General features: G+C 38.2%; 1 protein-coding gene across 14 annotated transcripts in view; it reads left to right on the forward strand.

Annotated features, from left to right (window-relative positions):
- ZNF536 (zinc finger protein 536) overlaps positions 1 to 17,366 on the forward strand; it is a 404,507-nt gene that overhangs the window by 308,709 nt on the left and 78,432 nt on the right. The gene's annotated exons all lie outside the window — the stretch shown is intronic.

A 17,366-nucleotide genomic window follows, 5' to 3' on the forward strand; every position in this document is an offset into this window, starting at 1 on the left:
GTCATACCCCAATGAGAAAACGTACACACAATTTCAATTTCAGTTTGTAATACTTTTTCATAGAGAGGAGGGTTATCGTTAACGAATGCTATATTATGAAAATGGCAACCCAGTTTTTCCCCATTTCACCTTTATTCCGCCATGTAATGTTCTGCCCGCACTTCAGAATGTAGTCCATTACCCTAACTAAGCTGGTTATAGACGTCAGCACTTTTCCAAGATGTCTTTTCTTCTTCTATCTCCCTCCCTACCCTCCTTTTTGCTTCTATAATTGTTTTATGGAGCTGAGACAGGCACCATGCACAGAAACTTAAAACTGGTGTAACATGAAAATACTGCTTCTCCAGATGCTTCCATGTTCCGGCTCAGGATATATGCAGCTTGCACAACAACAACATCCAAAGAGATCTCAAAGGATCTCCAGAAAGAGACGTTATTAGCCCAGTGCTCCATAAATATAGATTCTGCTGTGTTAAAATTAGTTGACATGATCACCATGTCAGGCAGGAAAAAATATTCCAACCTGTAGGTAGAGAAATTGATGCACAGCATCCACATCAGATACAGAGACTCGAGGTAGGTGGATGGACCCATATATATCCCCACATATAGAACATCTAATGGAAAGTGCACCAAGCAAACATTAGCAATCCAGCACGTCAGGTTGGTTGTGGATACTCCCTGGAGATCATGTTTTCATCAGGTAAATCAGGTAAACCGTTTATGAAAAATGTAATCCTGCTCCCATGACTCATGCAAAGACATAGGCAACAACAGCGCTGTATTCTTCACATAGACCTGTTAGTCCTGTGTGGGTGACAAAATCATAATTCCAGATTCCATCCACAACATGACAGTTTTCTGCCCCGCTTTTAGTCAAACAGAGCAGTAATAGTAACAAGAATGAGACTGCTGACTTGTGGGTACACTATACAACCTAGTTGTAACCTTTGCCCACTTCTCAACAAACCTGTGGAAGGAGTAGTGATAATTCAGTGTGCCATTATTGGATATGGTCCACACTTTATCTGATTCCTGAGATTATCCATGGTTGACTTAAGCAATAAGAAATACACTCCTGCCTATGTTTGGCCTGAACTTGACTGTTTTAAGGGTTTTTCCTTAGGCTGCCTCTCCCACTCTGTCCCTAGTCCCTTCTGTCTCAGAGACAGACTCAAACTCTCTTATATTCCTGGGTCAAAGCTAATAGAGCCCATCTGATCTGTCTTCAGAGCTGGTAAGTCAGCAAAAGAGCTCTGTACTTATGTGCAGAATCCTAGAATCTGATACTGGTTTCCAGCTGTAATGTCTTGGGGTTGAAATATGACATGACAACAGCTGCTGTTAGGAAGTGCCTTTGTGTTTCCAGTGGAAACTGGTTCATTTTGACTAACTTATGAGGATTTGAAGATGAAACTTTGTACATGCATGGTAAAATGTAAGCATTATTATTTTTAGTAATGATTCCCCCCAAAACAAGCACACTCCAGCAGTCAGAAAGGAATGTAGGCGGTGCTGCATGTACAAGTGTGGCTAATAGGACCATGTTGTTTGTGTGCAGATCTCCTAAAGTGCACACTGAATGAGGCAGGGCACAGTGGCCGTACACGGAGGCAGGTTGGTAAAATGCACACTGAAGGAGGGAGTGCCCAACCTTAGCACTGTCATTTTCTGACTTTGGATTGCTTCACAGTGCAACCTTGACCTCTTGTTAGCTGATTTTATTTTTAATGAAATATGTTTGCTCACAGATTTTATGTGAAACACAAGCTGGACCCATGAGCCATGTTGAAGCTGCTTACATTTCCTCTGGGTACAGGCAGTTTGTTCATAGGGGCTAGCAACTCTTCTGGTCCTGTTTTAGAAGTCTGAGTAGATGACGAAGCTTCCTTGCTCTTACCAGTTAACTGTTCCCCTAGATTGTCTCCTATTAATATGCCATAATATGTTGATGTAAAACACTTAAATGTTTCCATATGTAATAAAAGGTCAGGCATATTATTCTTTTATTACCAAGAGTCATATATCATGTACTGCACAGGAAATTCTACTTTCAAGCAAAATAGGAAGATAAATATATTGATTACAACTTATATGTCAAATTAGCTTGAACCCTTTGTGTAGGTATCAGGTTTTTACATTTGAGAATGTATGGTAGCTAATCACAGATCCTTCTGTGTGTTTTTTCTGAGCATGATACTGAGAGTAGGATTATGCTGAGGGAGTAAGTGTCTGCATTCTTTTGTCTGCCTGAACAGTCAGGACCGCACGGAGTAGGTCTCTGCTCACTTATTTCCCTCCTCCTAAGCCAAACGCTGGCCCTCATCTGGTGGTCAAGAATTCGAGGCTGGAGAAGCGCATTCTCTTGCTGCTGCTGCTGCCTTCATAGTGAGTAGCACGTATTTCTCATAAGATATGAAGAACCCTGAAATACCAAACTTTGGCCCCCCTGCCTTCTGCCTCAGTCCACACCTCCCTTTTTAAAAGAAAGTATTCAAAACATTTCTGACCGGTCAGCTTTTTCTCTATCAACCCATCATAAAACAGGCTGAGGTTACAGAGATCCAGCCACCTCTGCAAGAGGAGGATGCTACAGCTGTGGCATAATTACATTATCAACTTAATTAAGGAAGTGAATGAAACTAAAGAGAAAACAAAACATCCGAAGAGAAGGCTAGAGGTAGGAAGTAAAGGTAATATGGGGAAGGGTAGCATGCAGAGGATGTGTTAAATTTATCTCTAAGGGGTTTAATAGAGATCTCATATGTAGTGAAAATCATTAGGGTATCATCCAGTGATCTTTATTTTCAAAAGAAACTGTGACCAAGCCAGGAAAACATGGGGTGGGATGGTATCATGGCACCCCCAGAAACAAAGCTATATATATATGGCGCCACAATAGTTCAAATTTTCAGGGGGCTGAACCAAGTAGTTGAGGCACTGAAACAGAGAGCATAGTACTTAAATGTATTCCTGTGTCAAGGCTTTTGCAAGGCTACTTTTGGAAGAACAAAGCCCAGTCCTGTAGTCCTTGTACACCCAAATCTCCCATTAACTTCTGTTGTTGTGTAGGCTCAGGCTCCTTATTATTCTCACCCAAATATATTAATTGCCCCAAACCAATAAATGTTCTTTTTTGATAAGATAACAAATATAATCCAATACAGAAATATGCCCTTCTTTTACTTTTGATTTGTAAGTATGTTTTAGTGCAAAAATAATAGGAGGGAGGGGGTTGCATTTCTCCTGATCCTTTATTTGCTGTCAATGTACAACTATGCACTAGTCTAAATGTCACCCATATGTGGAACAGTGGTTGCACCAGAGCATTCATGGTGAGATGTCTAAAGGGGTGTCAGCAAATTGGACAGGGTATAATTTTAGTCAATGTGTTCTTGTCTTATTTTAGTTCAACATAATTTCCCAGTTGCAATTCTTCTGAGTGACACACGGAATGCAAAACAACATAAAAGGTCTGCCCTGAGGCAGATGTGTGTCCGTGTAGGACTTTAATTATTCTTTTTGAATCATGCATAATATGCAAGCTCAATTTCTTGCATAAAAGTCTGATGGAAAAATTGTGTATCACCTGTATAAGTATTTTATCATAGTCCTTACATTTTTAGAAGTGCTGAACGTAGGAAAGGTCCGTGTTAATCAAGTACTCTTTGGATTTTTCAGACAACATTTGGGAGAGAATGGAAAAGAATTGCTTCCATGGTGTTTTGCAATGGCATTTAAATCATTGTTTTTAGAAAGGCCTTCTTTTTTCATTCAACTGCTGTGTGTTTAAATGGCATTTCCAGTACATGTACAGTACAGTACCCGAGACATGTTAGAATTTATTTGAATTTCTTTCAATATGTTTTCCTTCTAACACCTGAGAGCTGGATCCTTCTCTCATTTACATCACTTTTATACCAGTGTAATTCTATTGGCTTCATGGAGTGACTTCTAATTTACACTGGTACTAGTGAAATCAGAATCAGATCTTAGCCTTCTAACAAATATTATTAAACTTGCTTTTTTGAAGCACTTGATGTATCATTTTAGATTAGTAGATAAAAAAATTAAAAGGGTGTGTTTTCTCCTTGAGTTTGAAGAGCACTCAAATGTAGATGGTTCTAATGAAAACGGTTTTTCATACAGAAAAACAGATAGGGTTATACCAAATTAAGAGTATCTGCACATTTGTGCCACAGATTATGGGTCTGATCCAAAGCCCATTGAAGTCTTTCCACAATAGTGGGAACATATACATGGTGATGCATCAAATCTTTGACATGCTGCTCATAAAGTTCTATGCATGTCCTAATCCTTAGGGAAGAAAGACGAATCATGAAATAGAGCTGTGAATCTGCTATTTTGGGATGACATCAGGCAATTGATATTAGTTGAAATTTGAGCCACAGGGGCCGCCAGCTTTTTGGAAATCTGCCCCCTTCATGCCATTTCTAAATACCATTAAAAAAATTAGCAAATACAAGCTTTAATTTTATGTAATAACGTAGCCAGTTTTTAGAAAAAGCAGTCATAATTTAAATTTTTGTTAAATTACAGACAGAAACCTGGAGCTAAAGAATTGTTGAATGCACTGCTTTGCTGCACCCTAGATTAGATATTAGATCAAACAGTAACTTGCACAGGGACAAAATGGCAACATGTTGCATTAAAAAGAACCAGGCTCACTGTTTAGACTGTCAGTGTCCCAGCACAGTTCTGTAAAGTTTGCTTTCTTTGTTTGTGTTGCTCTGTCCCAGTTTAAGTAATCCACTTGTTTATTTGGTCACTGCCTGGCTATGGATTTTTTAAAAGCATAAACTGTTTGGAGTTAGTCAGGAGAAAAGTACTACACCCACTCCCAAACTCGGCAGATTAAAAAACTGGATGCTTAAAACTGCTACTATGGGAAAATTTAATCACTCCAATTAGGAGCATTTGTATTTCCAGTCATGAGTCTGTCCTCATCTCCCTGCAAATGCATGTGTTGAGGCTTTTCTGCTGCCTTTAATGTGAGTTACACACAGGGAGAAGAAATGTTTTTCCCAGGGTTTTGTTTTTTCCAATTTACAACATGACAAATACGTAAGTACAATAGCTGTTAGTTTTATAATGAAGAAAAAAATCAAATTATCCTGCAGTTTAAAGGATACCAAAGAGAAACCCAGAAAATATCGGTGAAGATCATGTTTAATTCAGATGATATAAACCAACAGTTTTAGGCAAGTTCAATTTTCTTCTCAATTGTTTGGGCACTCTAATGTACAAAGTTCTATAATTTACACCCAGGAGGTTTTCCTGGCTTGCAGCCCACTGACTGGCAGTGACCTTGTGCTAACTGTCTGTCAGAAATGGTCACTCAGAATTTGTTGGTATGAAATGTGTTTGGTGCCTTTCCTTAGAAACATAATAGACAGCTTTGCTTTCACACCTCTTAATAGCCTTTTTAAAAATAGTTTTTCTAGCAGGATGCTTTTTTAGTCCTCGGATCTTTACGCCTCCACATTTTTCAGAATTTATTAAAATTATTTTTATATTTTATATGTTTTTATCCTAAATTTCCTGATCCACACTGTGATGCTGCCAGTTTAGAAACTCCAGCTGTTGTGAGTCACAAGGGTAGGCTGTCAGTGGCAACTAGATCACATAGGCAGGGAAATGTTATTTGTAAAATCAAAGACTTAACCATTTGAGGCTGGGCTTTGAGCTCTGTCAGGTTGCAGCAATGGAATATGGACTGTCATGTTGCGTTAGGAAACCCTCGCTTTGGCTCCCATGCTCTAATAACCTCATAAGCTATTTGTGGTATGTGTGTGGATTTTTAAATATTGTCTTTGTTTAAAATATTAGATGTATTTGGTTCCATAAACCTAGCATAGAACTATATTTAGAAGATGTACTGCAAGTCCTCAGTCCTGGGGTCTTAAAATTCCTCCTGTCCCACAAGAAGGGAAAGCATTTTTACAGGACTCCAATGTTATTCAATGGAAAGCCGGAAACAATTTTAAACTTCCAGGTCTCTATGAGCTCTATTCAGAGCAAAAATTATTTGTGCCTCCCTGTAGGGTGTGAGACTGTGGAAGCTACAATGCATGTGTGTCCTGCTGAGCTGTTCTTGTAGGTGATTTACTAGCTGTGGAAGTTATTTTTATTTTTTAGGATTGTAAAGATCTGCAGTGGAGAGCTACCGGGTGGAGCTGAGAGTTAAAACTAATCCTGATTCAGATTGGATAAAAATGTCCTTCCACAGATGTGATACGGATATGTAGGGAGTTAACATGGGTTGCAGATTAAATTAACTGTCTTCTGCAACCAAGGATCATGAGCCTGCAGTTCGTATTCTTGCAAGGAAAAAACACAAACCTTTTTTTAAAAAACTAACTTTAAGATTGAATTAATGGTTTACTCTCTCTTTGACTGAGAGCAGTACCTCTGAATAATTTGGTTTTGTTGTGCTACACTAGTAGTGATACAATTTTAAGATTGTCCAGCTGTTTAAATGCATGATTTCGGCCTGTCAGCCCTAGAGAAGCAAACTATTCTAATACGGCTCCCAAGGTCTACCTGAGCAGACTTGGTGGAAGCTCCTTACATCATCATCCTTGGCCCTATACTGTATCTAATAGCCACAATAGGATTAATCCAACAAGGAAAGGAAAACTAGAACTCATGTGCCATTAGCATAGTAAGGAGACAATTTTATCTCCTAAAATATGGTTAGGCTCAGTGGGTGCTAAACTGGGCACAAGCCTGCAGAAATTCTGTGGCTCCACAACCACAGAACTGTGTATTATCAACAAAGCCATGAATTATGACTTCCGATCATATGCCAATACAGTATCCTTTAAATATTCAAATCAACCAAAAGCTCTCACACCTCTACCCCCTCTGCCTCCTTGGGTACAGAAATAGTCATATCTTTTTGTTCTTGATTAACTGAATGATGCTTGGAAATCATCAATTTAAAAACCATCAGTCAAAGATACTTGAATGATCTCTGCCCAGACATAGTAGATTTAAATTATCAAAGTCCTCATAGAGGTGTCTAAAATATTTTTAATAATTCTCTCACTATATAGCAAATTTGATGCTAATTACAGTTATTTACATTCTCCCACCCCTCCAAAAAAAGAGGGGTGCCGTGGGGGGGTTATCTGAGTGAAATGGAAGGAAGTTTGGATTCATAATGTGCAGTGACAGCTCCTGCACTGTGATGGGGAGGGACAATTTGAGATGTCACAGGGCTATGCTCAGCTTTATAGAGATTGGATTTCTCTACATGTTGAAGTATGAGGAAGGCTGAATAACTCAGGTGTCAAAAGCACCAAAGAATTATGTTTTGTCTGGCCTATGAGAGGATAAATCTAATTTCTTGCTTATAGCCACAAGATGTCCCTTTAAGTGCAATAAAAATTTAGCATTTTCCCCTCCTAATTGTCTTTTATAATATTCTCAAATTTATTAAAACAAGATTTTCCATTTTTTAAATATATTTTTTTCACTGATAGATTGTGCTCTTTAGTATCATTTTACCTAATTTAATACAATTTGTTCCATCCATTGGTTTTCATGGAGATACAAGCTGTTCGTTTGTGAGAGAGCTGGCATAGGATAAAATGCTGGCAAAGAGTCACCTCCAGGAGTTTATTCAGATTTCAAAGTTGTATGGGGCCATCCGCCATTTTGAAGCAGATTAATGTTAAGGGTTTTTGGGGGGGGTTGGGGCTCTTAATTTTTTTAAAAAATTACTCCTTCCCCCCTTTATGAATCTTTAGCAGTGTGAGTCACAGTTGGCTGTGACTGTTGGCTGAAACACAGTAAAAGAAATATCTAAGCTTGTAAGAGGGGCTTTCTTTAAAATGTGGATTGCCAAATAAAAACAACACAGGTGTCTTAATTATTTGTACAGAAGGAAAAAGTAATTCTGAGTGGATGTGCTATAATGATTAGAACGCTAAAGAGGAGAGGCCACAGTAAGTAAGATTCTTGCTTCTTCTCTATTGCGAATGTTTTCCTCCATGTTCCACTTTATCTCGTTCCTTGAAGTGTTGTGATCCATACTTCTTGGGAAAAAAAAAAAGTTGGCTCTGTATGTATTAAAACAGGCCAGACTACTGACACTGGGGAAGTAAAAAGAGTATCTGTCAGATTGTCAGTCAGATGTCAAGCAAAAATTCCTGTGGCCAGAGTATGGTAAGGAATTCTGCAAATCCATTTTTATTTATTTAGTTAGTTATGTATTTAGTTATCTGTTTGTTTTCTGGCTGTTGAGACAATCACTCCACCATGAAGCCTCCCCAGCCCCTACACAGGTACCATCTGGCTTCCTCATGTGGCGTGCTCTCTAGCATAGGGTGCTTCCAAACGCTGGGATCCAAGCCCTTGGCAGCAGGAAGGAGTCAGTAATTGGACTTTCTCCTCCCTTTTGCTCTTCCCACCAGCTATTACTTCACACCTGAAAGAAGAGAGCCACAGCCCTCCAGCAAAAAGTTTCATTCTGTTTCAAACGCGGACCAACAAGGTTTTGGCACTGTTGCCCCTCAAGTCAGCCATTAAGGGCTCTTTCCTGATTCCCCAGCCACAGAGTCTTTCAGCTCTGCCATGTTCTTACCTCTGCTTGGCTCAGTGAGTGAAAGATTAAGATCCAGATTCAGGCATATGTAATCAAGAATATATTTTACAAGTATAATATGTTGCATATGAATATTTGGTCCACTTTTGTATTGCAAAATATTTTCCAAATACTAAGCAGACCCATGCTTACTTACCTAACCTTGCTATGGGAATGATTTAGGGAGGCAACAATCAGTCCTCATATAATAGAGGATTGAAGCCATTGTCCAGTTTTGTCCACATACTTGCTACTGCGGAGGAAGATTAGATTTGTAAAGTTACACCCCAAGTCACACAATGGTGAACCACCTTTTCCCCTGCTAATATTGTCCTTTTGTTAGAGAGAGTAATTTGCTACGGTATCTGAGTTTATTGGTAAAAATGAAACAAATTGTTTAGTTTCGGCTTTCATCTGTAATGGTCCTTCAGTGCAAGCTCGGACATTTTTGACTGTTTGTTAAATAGCTGATTTGCAATCACTCACAGAGAGCATATATTGACTCTCCTTCTGCATATAATGAGTTATTCATCACTGTAAAGTCTCCTATAACTTTCTATTGAACTTTCCAAAGAGGAAACCCTACTGTGTGTTAATATCCTGTGCTCAAATAACAACTTCCAGTTCTATTTAGCTCCAACATTTTTTTGAGCCATATTATTGAAAACTTTACTGTTGACTTTTAATCATCAGTCTCATTCTGGGACTTACCTCTTGTGTCCGGTAAAGAATGTGTAAAATGTATTTGTGTTCCAGTTGATCTTGGTACCTTGTGCAGGCAGGGAAACATTTCTTTTTTCTGTTCTCTCTGGTTTTGGTGTTTTTCGTAACCCTATCAAAGTAACCATGAGCCTTGTTCTCTTGTCTCCCTGGCCATCTGCTTGAAGCATCTGGTAATCAGGTGCAAGCCCCCACATCCAGAGCATTCATGCTTAAATTTGCAGCTACCTTGCCACCCACATTGGCTTTTGTTAAACTGCCAAAATGTACCTGTTTGTGTACTGGATGTCAAGAATGGGACTGAAATACCATCATCTATCTGCTGAAATTGTGATGGGCTGGTGTGACGGTATCGCCTTCAAACAGAGATAAAAATCAGCCCTCTCCCATTTTTTTCAGCTAGAGTTTCCAGCTAATCTTTGCTCCAACTGCTCATCATATCCAAGCCATGTGCATGCCACACAAGTACCGTTTTGAGTTGCAAATCATTCCTCAAAGAAATATCTCAGATTAAAAAAGGTTGATGCTTTATTTTATTTGTCATTTTGGAATTCTTTCTTATCCTGCAGCCCTTTTTCAGTCTTAATCATCTTTGCGTCTCTCTCCAGGTAAGAGAGATAAATAGACACTCCCTTCTTCTCCACATTTTAATATTATGTCTGGATTTGGGGGGATGATGATGCATTTCCCAGCAGAGTAGCTAAGTACAACAAACTGCCAAAATTAGGCTTTGGGTTACTGGCTGCAACTGAAATCTGGCCCACTGCGTTTAGAGGTAGAAAATTGTTTATGTGAAAAGCTCAACATGCAACAGCACCTGGGTGCTTTCCTGTACCCCTACAGAGATATCACAAAACTAAAAAAGCTGTATGCCCTCTGATTTGTTTTTCTGCAGCCCCAGATCAAAAAAATGAAACACGTCTTGCTTTTGGCTTTTGTCACAATATGAGCTCACCCTGTTGTTTATTCCACTACTAATAGCAGCACCAAAAAGGGCACGTAATGTCTGTAACTTTTAAAAAGATATAGATCCCTGAATACTTATTAGTTACTGCATTTGAATACTATATTAGTTACTGCATTCTGTGGCCAAATTCAATAGGTGTCTCATATATACTGCCAAAGGCCAAGTTTGGTTCTTAGGATCTGTAGCCATCTCAGCTATGACAGGTTTGAAAGGCATACACCACTTGCTATTGCATATTCATACGTACTGCTGCATATAAGTTGAATTTAAAAGTCTCTGCTGAAGTGTTTGATTTAAATCTCATTAATTCAAAAGACTTTATGGATGGAGTTTTCTAAAGGAATTAGGTACCCAACTGCCACAGAAAGTCAGTAAAAGTTGGGCTTCTAAATCCCTGAGGCCTTATTGAAAATCACCACTTGAGTGCTTAAAATAGAGATCTCCACGTATTAAGACTATTGTTCTGGGAAATCCGTAGGAATTGTTACAGAATGCTAGTGCACCAACAATATAAGCAACATTGGTAAAAATTTGGCTCAGCTGTTTTCAGTAAATATGTGTGCAAACATGGAAAATAGGTGTGATGATGTTAAGGTATTAGCTGCTTGTTGTAATGAGAAAATTTGTTCATGAAAGGTACAGAGAACAATAACAAAGAGGTAAAATTTCACATTGATCTGATAAGTCAGCCTCACTATAAAAGTATTTTTTTAAGATGGTAGGTAAGATTGGATTCATGTGTGCATAGGGGCAAGGGTTACACACCAAATGAAAAATGGTAACCATTACTCTGATTACTTGATGCAAGTAGGTATTATGTTGCACTTGATGTACCTGTCTATATATTTTTCCTGCCAAACTACTTACTCATCATTGACCTCTTTAAGTCTGATGTAAAAATGCAGAAATGCTTATAATACAGTTCTTTAGGAAGTTTAAATAAACTTGAAGAAATAGAAGCATGGTTAATTATAATTATTCCATGCAGAAATGCATTATATTTGTAGGTGCTGTTCTTAGTCATTTGCATGAAAGGTGAAATTTTGTTCAAAGGTGAGGGAGAAATTAACAACATTTTTTTTTAATCCAATAAAATAACATCAGTGAGCTGCTACTGAATTATTTTAGTGGAGTAAATGCAGTAATCTTTCATTTTAAATGTGTAGTCTTTTAGACTTTCTGAGTGTAATTTTGCTTGAGTCTTTTTAATAACACCAACTAAGGCCTTGATCCTGCAAACACATTTGAGCAGACAATACTGCTCACAGGTGTAAGGGCTTGCAAGATCACACTTCATATTTGCAAATGCTGCTAGTTTGTGCATATGTGCATGCAAAATAGGTATCTTCATACACAATTAAATAATTGTGTGGGATTTTGTACACACCTTTTGCACAGATACACTCACAAATGTTGAACCAACTAATGAGGAAATTAAGGAAGCCCACTAAATAAATCAAATATGGTTTCATATATATTGGTTTGGAGTATAATATTTAGAAAAATCTGAAAACTCGTATTAGTTATTACTAAAGCCACAAATAAATCCTTAAGGACCTTTTCACAAGTGGGTAAAATGGATGAGTATTTAGAAGAGCTCTTATTGGCTTGAGTCATAGAGCTGGCTCTCTGAGTGTTGTGCTGTAAGTTAGTGGGAAAAGTTTGACAGCAATTTAATTTTCATTGACAAATACTGTCATAATATTAAGGGAAACGTGTTTCAACAGTAATGGTCGATGCTCAACCAGTCATATGGACTGGACGAGCTTACCATATGCTTAACTACAAACTTCTCTTGGAAAGCTCCTTTTAAGCACTTGACAAGCTTAAGGTACTAGTCAGTAATGAGCTTGAACAGAACATGTGAAGTTTTACATTTCATACAGAGAATGGATTAGTGTTTATATGTTTCATATTAGGAAAAATGGATTAGTATGCTTATATTTATGTAGCTACAGTACATATATTTATTCATACACTTGGTCTGAGTGTAACCTATGGAAAGAAAATTGAAATATTTGCTTCAGAAAATAGACCCCTCTCCCCCATAACGCTGTACATGAAAACAGGAAAGAACATTCCATGTAAACTTTTCAAATTTGCTGAGTTTGTTGAAATGATAGAAATGAATAACAAGCAAATGACTAAGCAACCCCCTCCCAAACTCTTCATAGTAGATGTAATAATACAAGTTATAGCGAATTCTATTTCTCCACTTCAGATAATTATATGGGATGGTATATTGCCCTGGGGGTGCCTGTTATCTCATTATGGGTACATTTTCAGTAAGGTGGCCTCTCCCTTTGACATGTACTGTTTGCACCCACACATTTCTACCCACAACTCAATGCAGCATCTGGATATTTGAGCTTTGAGATACCTAGCTGCAGGTGAAAATCAGGTAGTTGGAGATGAAACTACTTAGACTTGAGGCCAAAATTCATTTTGTGGATACAAATTGCACCCACAGAAAGGGAATCTGGGTTCCAGCCTCTTGTGAAAATGTACTTCTGACTCTCAGTCCTTAGCTGCTGCAGGTTCCATCTTTTGTGTTTTGTTTTGCCTTTTGCTTTTTTTGCTATGGTCAAATCCTGTGCAAGTTTGGAAAACCAGTTAGATAATTAAAACAGAAGTCTGACCCGATGCTGTCTTTCTTTGCTGTGTTTTATTAGCTTTGAGCCAATTGTAATTTTGTTACATGTATAGTAAGAAGTCAATGATGACCACATTTAAACAATATGGAAAACACAGTGAAAAGCATATAAGCCCCTTCACTGAATGTAGTAGGCAGGAATCATTGTCTTTCCCAGTTTTATAGTGGTCATCCTCACTCTAAAGTATCTCCCCTCATTAGCTACTTAAAGAAAGAAACTGACAAATACTATAGATGGATCATCAGTGGAATATATTTTGTCAGTGTAGGTATTTGGGAAACTGGTATTTCATTTAATAGTTTTAATAGTTTACAGATTTTCTTAGTGAGAAAAAGAGAGATGGGGTCTGATTCTGATCCCATTTACACTAGCGTAAATCAGGAATAACTCCTGGATTTACAAGTATAAGTAAGATCAGAATCAGTCACACTATATGTTTGCATGTTATTCCTGTCCCCCATCACTACATATAATAACTCTCCTCTATAAGGATTTCATGCTTGAAACAGAGACACTAACCCTCAGTGTTTTCTATTTGTCACTATTCTCCCCTATTAATCACTATAAAATTTTCTTTATTTCCTTGTCTACAACTGGGATTTAGATTTTCTGGCCTGGAATTAGATGGGTCTAGATGATACCATCTGCTGACTGTTCTTCAATTTATATAAAGATTCTTTGTTTCTTAGGGGTTGTTTTTTTTTTTTAGTGTACACAGCTGAAGAGAAGAAACCAAAAATTGTGTCATTCATGTTCTCAGTTTGGCAACCAGATGCAGATTGGCACATACACACTCCTTGTAGAGAGTGCCTGAATGTAGAAGTGTTAAGACAGCTTTGAGGCTTGCTCTGAGTTACTGTTTTAACAGATATTCATGTACCAGCCTCTCCCCACCAGCCATAACCTGGAAGACAATCAGCCATCACATTTTGGTGGCCTTTGTCACTACAAGGTGCAACTGACTAATATATTTAGATGCACCAGCAACAAAACATCCTATTTGAATAATACTTCTGCCTTTTGCTTGTTGGTTTCCCTCATGTTGAAGGGTCCCAGCTCCATTTCCATCTATGCACATCTCTTCATGGGTTTCTTGGTTAAGGAAGTATTTTGAAGATTGTCATTGTGGCCCTGGGGACACTTGGAATTGCCCCACTTTCATTTAGTATCATCACTTTAAAAGTAAGTTAAAATTTTTAAAAGACTATAGTTTAAAAGAGAAATTTCATTAAAAAAGGCAAAGTTTAGCCCTGTTCCTGCAATATGAAGGGAACAGGGACATGGCTGCCCCCACACAGACCCCCACTGACTTCATCCACTCTCCCATTGCCTTCAGTGAGGCTCTGTGTGGGCAGAGCTGCCTGCCCCTGTGCTACACTTAGCCTTGCGCATAGGCTTAGTGTCCAGTGTTGTCACCCCACCATATGAATGTGTTCCATTTAATTAAATATTCCCTAGTTCATCAACCATAGATTGAATAAGTGAAGCATTTTACTGTGCATGCTAATATGAGTGTAGTGTCTTCAGTAGGACCCAGCTTAACAGAAACCAGTTTGTCACCACCATTTTTTATTCATATTGCTTGAGGAGCAGTATTTATCACCTCTTTCAGTAACCTTATTTTGCATTAAAAAGTACAACATTTGGACCAAAGACAATGATAATGACAAATGCTTTTTTCAAAGCGGAAGAAGATCTTAGGGTTGTTTAAGTGACTGTGGGGATTTGCTCTTCAGCTGGAATGAATCAAAAACTGTAGTCATGATCTGGACTCTGCTGGGTGATTTTCAAGGTTTGATTTGCACTGGTTTGGCCACACATCAAATGCAGAATGGAAGTTTTAAACCTAACAGAACAGAATGGGGATTCACTGATGGCAAATCCAAAATCATGTCTGGAGATCTGTAGCTTCTGTTTTATAAAATCTTTTTGTTTGTACTTTTAAAGTGATGGCACAGTACTGAGGGTTGTAGTTCAACAGCTTGTTGGGTCTTTTAACAATTTTTTCTCTGGAGGAGGACGAGGGGGTAGAGACAGCTATATTTATCACTACTGTTGTTTAGCAGAATAATTGATTTTTCAAATTTGGCATTCATTCTCTCCCCCCCCCCTTTTTTTTTTCTTTTTATATCCTCATCAGAGGAAATTTTTCCTCCCGGTTCTTAATGGAGGACTTTTACTCCAACCTTCCTTGACTATGAAGTGCTGGATCTGACAAAGCATCAGTGCTTCTCCTTGCTAGGCCTTATAGAGTGTCACAGCAGAGGACCAAGAAGTGTTGCCTTCCAAAAGGAACTAAGCCTGCTGTGCACTGAACCCTTGCCAGTCTGGGGAAAGAATAAGTGCCAGAGAATTGAGCCTAGGTCTTTGCCATGGCAATTCACACTGCTTGCCATGGTGTTTGTTTTTGGAAGTCTGCTCTGTTCCAGACTGGTACTTAATAGCAATGGGTTAGATGGATGGAATTTCTCATTATTAGAATTATTGGAATGGATTTTCAAAAGCACCTGAATGACTTAAGAATACAAATTCCACTGAAAATCAATTATTTCTATCACTCCATAGATGTGCAAAGTGCTTTACAGACAGTTGTACAGTATATTCCCAAAATACCACAGAGAGAGAAAGGGAAGTTAAATAATTGTCTATTGTTGATGAAAAAGCAGCTAACTGTTAAAGTAGTTTGGGGCAGTGAGCTTAAGAGTTAGGTTGGAATTTAAACAAGATGCCTAGACAGCACAGAGATCACTTTTGGGGAAGGGATGTATGGGAATTCTCTGGGATAGATCTTCAACTGGTGTACATTTATCACAACTTAGGATCTGTTGTCCCCACCCCTTTTTTTCGCTTATGGGCTTTATGTTATGGGGGCATACCCTCGGATCAAGGAAGGCTAGTAACAGCTTCCTCCAGAGCCTATCAACACCAGTCTGAATGCCAGAGGGGATTGCTTTAACATAAGGCATTCCCTCCTAGAGGTCCCGAGTGATCTACAGCTCTACAAAGATTTGAACTACATTTTAGTTGTTTTTCAGTAGGTTTTTTCTTTTTAATTTAGGAAATGCCACAAGCCGCTTGCTTACTAATAGTTAGAGCTAAATACCCCGTGCTCAGCGAGAGTGCACTCATAGATAGAATTGGTTCTGAGGCAAGGGTGAGCGTTTGAGGCCCCATACTGCAAGATGCTAAGTGTCCTCCATTTTGATTTGAAACTTAACAGTGTTCAGTCCCTAACTTGAGACACTCAGAACCTCACAGTGTGAGCTCTATGGCCCAATCCTGCTGCCACTGAAGTCAATGGCAAAACTCCTACTAACTTTAGTGGAGTAGTATTACGTGCTTGGGCTAAACATCATGAGGGCCAGTTTGGAACAGTGAAATGAAATATTTGCTGTTATCCATGTCAATAGATAGTGGAACAGCATTAAAATTCCAGCCCCCATGTCCTCTGCTAGGTGCATAAATTTATTTCTCCATTTTGTTACACAATGTATATTCTGCTCCCTAAAACAGAATAGAGTAACATGATGCAGCATTCACAAAACAATCTTTCTTGTTTGGGGGAGTGGGGATGCTTGGAAGGAGGGAGAATGAAGTTGGAAATGAACTATTGTCTAATTTTTTTTAAAAAAAAGAAAGCATACAGAGTCAGACTTAAAAGCGGTACTTGGCAAGCCCTGTGAGTACAAGGCCAGAATTCCAGACCAAGCTTGCATCTTATCCCTTGTAATCATAGAATTGTTCTCATTGAAAGGACAGCAGGTTATGTGTTGAAAAGTGGTTAAGCTAAGCAGTGTTTAAGGAGATAATGCAAATGCAATGCCTCCATAACAGAGAGGGGGTATATATATATTTAGAAATCATTCCTTTTGGTAAATATATTGTACATAAAATGACAGCTAGAATTTTTAAATCATTTTTGGATTCCACTGAGCCTTAGTCAGGGGGACTTGTGCATGAGGTCACTGCCAAATTTCAAATGCCCTTTAAATCTTTCTTTAAATGTAAACATATACAATCTTCTTGAATAAGGCCTTAAAAATGTAATACAGGGCTAAATTCACATTTTAAATATAAAAACATGTTTAATGTATTTAAAGCAATTGATTTAATTGTCTAAATAAAACCAGCTTTGCATAAATTAATAAAATATTTGCACTGGGATAGCATGATAATTACCCTGATTTTAGGGAATGAAGTGGTTAGGGCTTCTATTTACTCTATCTGCTAAACTCACGCATCTAACACTTAAGCTAACGTGGTTTCTTCAGCAACAACCCTTTAACAAATATTCAAAAAGATGACTGAATTTTGCAAGTTACTGTATTTCGTAGAAGACTTTTTCCAAAGCTTCTATAGTCAATGCAAATTTAAAAAAAACACACTTTTTAAAATTGGATGTATAACAGTGGTA

This window comes from Lepidochelys kempii, chromosome 12, assembly GCF_965140265.1.
Source record: "Lepidochelys kempii isolate rLepKem1 chromosome 12, rLepKem1.hap2, whole genome shotgun sequence".
Lineage (NCBI taxonomy): Eukaryota > Metazoa > Chordata > Testudines > Cheloniidae > Lepidochelys > Lepidochelys kempii.